Source organism: Herpailurus yagouaroundi, unplaced genomic scaffold, assembly GCF_014898765.1.
Source record: "Herpailurus yagouaroundi ecotype Mexico unplaced genomic scaffold, PumYag 139, whole genome shotgun sequence".
Classification (NCBI taxonomy): domain Eukaryota; kingdom Metazoa; phylum Chordata; class Mammalia; order Carnivora; family Felidae; genus Herpailurus; species Herpailurus yagouaroundi.
The window spans coordinates 39,060,932-39,069,581 of record NW_024412394.1 but is presented as its reverse complement, the minus strand read 5'-3'; the positions used below and the strand labels follow the sequence as shown (position 1 = coordinate 39,069,581).

Genomic DNA, 8,650 nt, shown 5'->3' with positions numbered 1-8,650 from the left:
ATTTCTTCAAGTACCCCTTCAGCACCTTTCCCTCTCTCTTCCTCCTCTGGGATACCAATGATGCGTATATTATTTCTTTTTAGTGTATCACTTAGTTCTCTAATTTTCCCCTCATACTCCTGGATTTTTTTATCTCTCTTTTTCTCAGCTTCCTCTTTTTCCATAACTTTATCTTCTAGTTCACCTATTCTCTCCTCTGCCTCTTCAATCCGAGCTGTGGTGGTTTCCATTTTGTTTTGCATTTCGTTTAAAGCGTTTTTCAGCTCCTGGTGACTGCTCCTTAGTCCCTTGATCTCTGTAGCAAGAGATTCTCTGCTGTCCTCTATACTGTTTCCAAGCCCAGCGATTAATTTTATGACTATTATTCTAAATTCACTTTCTGTTATATTATTTAAATCCTTTTTGTTCAGCTCATTAGCTGTTGTTATTTCCTGGGATTCTTCTGAGGGGAATTCTTCGGTTTGGTCATTTTGGATAGTCCCTGGAATGGTGAGGACCTGCAGGGCACTTCCCCTGTGCTGTGGTGTATAACTGGAGTTGGTGGGCAGGGCCGCATTCAGACCTGATGTCTGCCTCCAGCCCACCACTGGGGCCACAGTCAGACTGGTGTGTGCCTTCTCTTCCCCTCTCCTAGGGGCGGGATTCACTGTGGGGTGGCGTGGCCCGTCTGGGCTACTTGCACACTGCCAGGCTTGTGGTGCTGGGGATCTGGCGTATTAGCCCGGGTGGGTAGGCAAGGTGCACGGGGGCAGGAGGGGCAGGCTTAGCTCGCTTCTCCTTAGGTGATCCACTTCAGGAGGGGCCCTGTGGCAGCAGCAGGGAGTCAGATCTGCTGCCGGAGGTTTGGCTCCACAGAAGCACAGAGTTGGGTGTTTGTGCAGAGCGAGCAAGTTCCCTGGCAGGAAATGGTTCCCTTTGGGATTTTGGCTGGGGGATAGGCGAGGGAGATGGCGCTGATGAGGGCCTTTGTTCCCCACCAAACTGAGCTCTGTCGTCCGGGGGCTCAGCAGCTCTCCCTCCCTTTGTCCTCCAGCCTTCCCGCTTTCCGAGCAGAGCTTTTGACTTATGACCTCCCAGAGGCTAAGTCACGCTTGCTTTGGGAACATAGTGTGTCCGGCCCCTCCGCTTTTGCCAGCCAGACTCTGGGGCTCTGCTGGCCGGCAGGCTGCCCCTCCGCCCTGGCTCCCTCCCGCCAGTCCGTGGAGCGTGCACTGCCTCGCCGCCCTTCCTACCCTCTTCAGTGGGCCTCTCGTCTGTGCTTGGCTCCGACGACTCCGTTCTGCTAATCCTCTGGTGGTTTTCTGGGTTATTTAGGCAGGTATAGGTGGAATCTAAGTGATCAGCAGGACGCGCGGTGAGCCCAGTGTCCTCCTATGCCGCCATCTTCCGACCTCGAAGTAAGAGTTATCTTTTCAATATAGCTGAATCCTAATTTGATTGGGAAAAAAACAGCAAAAAATATTTTAGGAAAACATGTTCTTCATTTTCTCAGTTTAAAAGGGATTTACAGGGGCGCCTGGGTGGCGCAGTCGGTTAAGCGTCCGACTTCAGCCAGGTCACGATCTCGCGGTCCGTGAGTTTGAGCCCCGCGTCAGGCTCTGGGCTGATGGCTCAGAGCCTGGAGCCTGTTTCCGATTCTGTGTCTCCCTCTCTCTCTGCCCCTCCCCCGTTCATGCTCTGTCTCTCTCTGCCCCAAAGGTAAAAATAAACATTGAAAAAAAAAAATTAAAAAAAAAAGGGATTTACACAATAAATAGAATATATAAACTCTATAATATAATTATATTCTAAATATAATAGATAGAATAAATATACTCATTTTGGAATAGATACTTCTGAAAATATTAGTCAAATTTTTGTTTATTATATATACATATTAATTGTTTATTATATTTTTCAGTTTCTTTATTTGTTGTTGAGAGCATGATCAGGGGAGGGGCAGAGAGAGGGAGACAGGACACAGAGAATCTCAAACAGGCTCCTTGCTGCCAGCACAGAGCGCAGTGTGGGGCCTGAAATCATGAACTGTGCGATCGTGACCTGAGCCAAAATCAAGAGTCTGACGTTTACCTGACTGAGCTACCCAGGGACCCCTGTTAATTATATTTTAAATGTACTAATGGAGAGGCTACTCAAAGGAAACCAATGGTGACTCCTTAGTAAAATAAGAAAATTACTTTCTGAATTTATTTAGTTTATGTTTTTCTAAGTTTTTTAATGGTTATTTACTTCTGAGAGAGAGAGAGAGAGAGACAAAGCACAATTGGGGGCAGAGCAGAGAGAAGAGACACAGAATCCAAAGTAGGCTGCAGGCTCTGAGCTGTCATCACAGAGCCAGGTGTGGGGCTTGAACCCAGGAACAGTGAGATCATGACCTGAGCAAAGTCGGATGCTTAACCGACTGAGCCACTCAGGCACCACTGTTTTTTTATATATATATATAAATTAACTTAAAATGACCCATACTCTTTTATTATTATAATTTATCTTTTATACTTTCATAACAGTTTATTTTTATTTTATTTTATTTTTACGGTTTTACTTATTTTTTTAATTTTATTTATTTATTTTTTTAATTTACATCCAAATTAGTTAGCATATAGTGAAACAATGATTTTAGGAGTAGATTCCTTAATGCCCCTTACCCATTTAGCCCATCCCCCCTCCCACAACCCCTCCAGCAACCCTCAGTTTGTTCTCCATATTTATGAGTCTTTTCTGATTTGTCCCCCTCCCTGTTTTTATGTTATTTTTGTTTCCCTTCCCTATGTTCATCTGTTTTGTCTCTTAAAGTCTTCATATGAGTGAAGTCATATGTCTTTCTCCAATTTCATTTAGCATAATACTCTCCAGTTCCATCCATGTAGTTGCAAATGGCAAGATTTCATTCTTTTTGATTGACGAGTAATACTCCATTATATATAAATACCACATCTTCTTTAGCCATTCATCCATTGATAGACATTTGGGGTCTTTCCATACTTTGGCTATTGTTGATAGTGCTGCTATAAACATGGGGGTGCTTGTGCCCCTTCGAAACAGCACACCTGTATCCTGTGGATAAATGCCTACTAGTGCAATTGCTGGCTCGTAGGGTAGTTCTATTTTTAATTTTTTGAGGAACCTCCATACTGTTTTCCAGAGTGGCTGCACCAGCTTGCATTGCCACCAACAGTGCAAAAGAGATCCTCTTTATCCGCATCCTTGCCAACATCTGCTGTTGCCTGAGTTGTTAATGTTAGCCATTCTGACAGGTGTAAGGTGGTATCTCATTGTTGTTTTGATTTGTATTTCCCTGATGATGAGTGATGTTTATCAAAATTTTAAAAGATTAATATATGCAGAGGTGAGTAAATATTTTGTATATTAATGTTGCAGTGGCACCTTCTTGCTGAATTAAAAGCGAATCCTGAGTGCCCATTTAAAGTAGCTTATTTGGGTTTGATGGAAAAAATGTGAAAAAATTACACTCAGGTATTTTCATATCTGGTATGTATATAAGCATATAAGAGGTATTTTTTTCCTCTGGCAATAAGCATTGCAATGTGATACGGTTTTATTTTTCTTGTTTACTATAGTAACAATGATTGCCTGTAGCTGATATTCTCTGAAACACACTTATTTCAGCCATTGTCTGGCATTTATACCCTGTGAATGCAGTTGTTGCCAGTATGACTAATTATCTGTTGACTAATCGTTCACAAAATTTAATGCCTTATGTTTTAACTATCCCTCATTCAGTTTCAAACTTCTAAAGTCATAGTTATTCAGTAGATTATTCTCAGATATAAGCACTAACAAGAGACAATAAGGAAAATTCCATGACATGGAAACTTGATGAAAAACTAACATGAACATTAGATACAACTAATTTTGGTATATTTTCATTTCTTTATTCTCTAATAGTAAAAATCGATGTCACATTTAAATATTGAATACTTTTATTATTATGCTGCATTTTTAAATTTTATTAACTTTAATTTATTACTAATTCATTTGGATAAAATGGCAGAAAAAATGAGAAATGCTACTTTTCTGATTTATCAAAATTTATGAATACTGGCACATAATTTTATTCCAAAAAAAAGACAATGGCTCAGAGCATAATATTGGATGTTATATATGTAAATATTTAAAATTTTTTTTAACGTTTATTTATTTTTGAGACAGAGAGAGACAGAGCATGAACAGGGGAGGGGCAGAGAGAGAGGGAGACACAGAATCTGAAACAGGCTTCAGGCTCTGAGCTGTCAGCACAGAGCCTGATGCGGGGCTCGAACTCACGGACCGTGAGATCATGACCTGAGCCGAAGTCGGACGCTTAACCGACCGAGCCACCCAGGTGCCCCTATATATGTAAATATTTAAACAACATAAATATTTTTTTCCAAACAGCTTTCATTTTTTAAAAGATGATATGTAGATAATTTTTCTAAGGAAGTAATAAAAATACTTAATAGCCCATTGCAAAAGCAGGCTATAAATACTGACTACAGAAGTTTGTTGTGGCTTGCATGAACTCTTCTCTCACAAAATCTTTCAGGTGAAGCACAGAGCCCTGAGAGAGAAATGGGTTCCTACATAATGAATAATGTGAGGACTTAGACATGTAAAGAATTGTGACTTTTCTAACTTTTTCCCTTTGTAATTTCACACGGTTTCCAGAACGACTCTGTTGGATGGTTAGGGCAGCTTCTCTGAGACCTAGTTTATATATTTCTCTTCCATTTATAATAATCTTGTCATGATTATGGCCATAGTCTTGGTTTAGGACTACATTACTTAGCACACTAGCTATGGGAATGTGCTCCTGTCTGGAGTCCCTGCCTCTGGTCTACTGCCAACTGCTATAAGAGTAATCTTGATCTAGGGCACTGAGTATGGCGTTTCTTATCTTCAAAAACATTTAATGATCTCATCACTATCTGTATTTTTGTAAAGTTCTTTGTGTGACTTTAACATGCACCTAATTTTCTAAGTGGTTTAAAATATTCTAAATTAATTAGATCCACTTGGTTGTCTGTGCAAATGAGGCCAAGAAAAGAACAATGGGAAAGTAGTAGGGTAGTTAAATAAACAAAACATAATGCAATATTTTAAGGAAAAAACACAAATTAAACACAAATATTTTTCATACTGGATGAAGAGCTTGCCAGTATTTTCCTAGTTAGGGAAATTTAGAATTAAAATGTTCAATAATGAAATGACCGTAGCTTTCTAGAATGTTGACTGACAGGCTTTGACCTGCTAATGAAATTGGCATAATATTTTAATGAATTATAACTGATAAAATGTGAATAATGACACCCAGAGTTAAACTAAATGGAACAGATTACATGGGAGATAGAGTTAAATTTCTCATAAAAGATATCTGATGACAAAGTAATTACAAAATAATTATGTAGTAAATTATATTTTTATCTGTACCAGTGGGAAAACTCTATTTGCTGATTTGCTTTAAACTTTGTTAAACAAACTTTCAGTAAAATTAATCAGCCAGTCAAAAACTGATTTCAGAAAAATTTAAATTAATATGATGTACTAGAAGAATGAGGATGGTTTTATTAATCATCCTAATCTACTTTTATGTTTCAGCTTCCACCAAGTTTCTTTGGTTACTGACATGATTTTGTAATTTGAATACATAAGGATATTGATCTGTCAATGCTATAGCTAAGAAATTTGCATTTCCAAGGCTTGGAAATCTCTCTGTCTCTCATACACACACACACACACCCATATACACATACACACACACACATACACACATACACAAACACACACATAGCTTGTATATTAAATACATTTTTACAAAATTTCAAAATCAGGGAAGAATGAATCTGACCAAGACTAATGCTAGGATCAGTGGTTTCAATGATAATATATATTCACCAGGATCTTTGCTTCCATTTATCCTTATTTTCCCAACTACAGCCACCCTTCAGACATCATCACTTGATGAATCCAACTATTCATTTCTTTGATTCTGTTCCCAGGCTGCAAAGTGTTGCTGGACAAATCTCCAAGTTAAGTCAATAAGCTCCACATAGGTCTTATGCTTTCTAGCTCCACTGGAGTTCCTGCATGCTTCTTCATGGTCTCTTCCCCTTTTTTTATCATGTTCTCTGCAACTGACTTTACTGGGTTTTCCAAAAACGTGTTCCTCTTGTCAATGGCATACTTCACCCTCCCAATGCTGCCAAGAAGAAAATATGGCCATTAGACAGGACCAGTTCCAAACTTTGTTTCTGACTTGAATATGACATCATATACTCTGGTCTCCTTCTTGTTTCCTATTAAAAGAAGAGGAGTTGATTTTCCTTTCCTAGTTTAATCACTCACTCTTACTCAGTGTGGTAAACAGAATAATGCTCCCCTCAAAATGTCAACATCTTCATATATGGCCCTTGTAAATATTTTACTTTATATGACAAAAGAGGTGGCACCTGGGTGGCTTAGTCGGTTAAGCGGCCGACTTCGGCTCAGGTCATGATCTCGCGGTCCGTGAGTTCGAGCCCCGTGTCGGGCTCTGTGCTGACAGCTCAGAGCCTGGAGCCTGTTTCAGATTCTGTGTCTCCGTCTCTCTGCCCCTCCCCCGTTCATGCTCTGTCTCTCTCTGTCTCAAAAATAAATAAACATTAAAACAAATTTATATGACAAAAGAGACTTTGCAGATGATTAAGTATAGAATCTTGAGATAAGGAGATTGTTCTGGATTATCTGAGTTGGCCCACTTTGCTCACAAGATCCTTGTAAAAAGGAAATACAAAGTCAGAGTCAGAGGCAATATGAAGATTTGACAACAGAAGTTGAGGTGTGTGTGTGTGTGTGTGTGTGAGAGAGAGAGAGAGACAGAGAGAGAGAGAGAGACAGAGAGAGAGAGATTTGAAGATCTCATGCTGCTGGCTTTAAAGATGGAGGATGAAGCTATAAACGAAGGAATGCAGATAGCTTCTAGAAGCTTCAAAAGGCAAGCAAATGGATCATCCTCTATAGCCTCCAGAAAGGAGCTCAGCCCTACTGACATCTTGATTTTTTTATCCTGATAAAACCCATTTTGGACTTCTGACCTCCAGAAATGTAAGATAATAATTTTTGTTGTTGTAGGCTACCAAGATACAGCATCAGTATGAAACTAATACACCAGTATCTCAGTTCCCATCACTTATAAAGAGATTTTATCCCATTATCTTGTCTATTTTCTCTACCAACAATTTGCCTATTCTTTTACCTCTTTCTTTTCAGGTTGTAAAAAACAAAAACAAAAACAAAAACGAACAGGCTTCCATTATCCTGCTTAAATGACTGCACTTATATCTCTCCTTCCTTTCAGTATCACTCTTATTAAGAAATACTTAATGTCCTCAAACCTTGGTTATTGAGTCTCTGACTCCTGCCCTTCCCTGAATGGCTTTTCCAACCTTCATGGCAGTTTCTTCTTATTTGACAAATTTAACTAAGCTTTTCTCTCATATGAGGGATTTGCAGTTTTCAACAGTAATTTCCTATTCTCTCATGGCTTCTACTTATCATTTTGATTAGTCTATTTGGGATTCTTCATAGGATCCTTTTCCTCTGTTGTCTGGTCACTATTTATATATTGGTGGATGACTCAAGTTCTACTCTTTTCTGTCTTTCATTTTTATTTACCATTTAAACTTTGGGTGATCTGATCTACTTTCACGGTTTTCATTACCAGATATAAGGGGAAAACTTCTAATCAGTGAGTCGCAACTTTACTCTTGAATTCCAGATGCATTTATCTACTAGACACGTCTGCCTGTTTGTCTTCCAGGCACTCCAAACATTATTTAACCCTAGAGAGATTCTTCTCATGTTCAGTGTTTCATAGAAGAAACAAGGAATCACTCTTAGCTCCTCCATCCTACTGATTCTTCTTTCTATTTTGCTCATTTGAGTTTATTTCATTAACATCAACCAAATTAATCTTTGTGCCCCACAATGCCTCCACCATTTGAAAGGTCACCTCATGTTTTCTCTAGAAGATTTAAAAGCCTCCTGATTGGTCCTTCTGCCACAAACTTCCTCATCTCCAAACCTGCCCTCATCCTGCTTCCAGCATTATGTTACCACAGATAAAACATACATTCCTTAACATTGCCTCTAAGTGCTTGCTTCAGCAGCACATACAGTAAAATTAGAACAATATAAAGAAGATTAGCATGGCTCCTGTGCAAGGACAACATGGCCCCTAAGATTTGTTCTAGTTTACTGACCAACTTCCCAACATTTCTTCTCTCCACATCAGATACCCTGTGTTCCAAACATTGAGAGCAGCTCCATATTCACGAGATCTGCCTCATCCTTTCTTGACTGCATATCTTTGCATACATTCTTCCTAAAATTTGCTTCATTCTTCTTTATGTAGCAACATCTGCCAATCTGTTAAGCTCTTTGAATCTGTTCTCAAGTAGCCAGAACCAGTGTTTCTAGATCACTCTGTTCCTGTATATGTTATAGCACTGTATTGCACTGTAATTATTAGTTTTTGTATCCTGTATGACTGGTCTTTGAATTATTTAAGGGTAGGCTATGTCTTCTTCATGTTTATATACCTAGTACTTAGCACTGTGCTTGACATATGGGAAACATTAAGTAAAATGTAGCATGGGCCAATGACATCATAAAT

At 39.1% G+C, this 8,650-nt stretch overlaps 1 non-coding gene across 1 annotated transcript; it reads left to right on the top strand.

Moving 5' to 3' along the window:
• The first annotated feature begins 8,128 nt into the window (after positions 1 to 8,128).
• LOC121030110 (U6 spliceosomal RNA) lies at positions 8,129 to 8,234 on the top strand. Its single transcript, XR_005790061.1, has one exon. It is a non-coding gene; the product is annotated as a U6 spliceosomal RNA (small nuclear RNA).
• Positions 8,235 to 8,650: the final 416 nt, after the last annotated feature.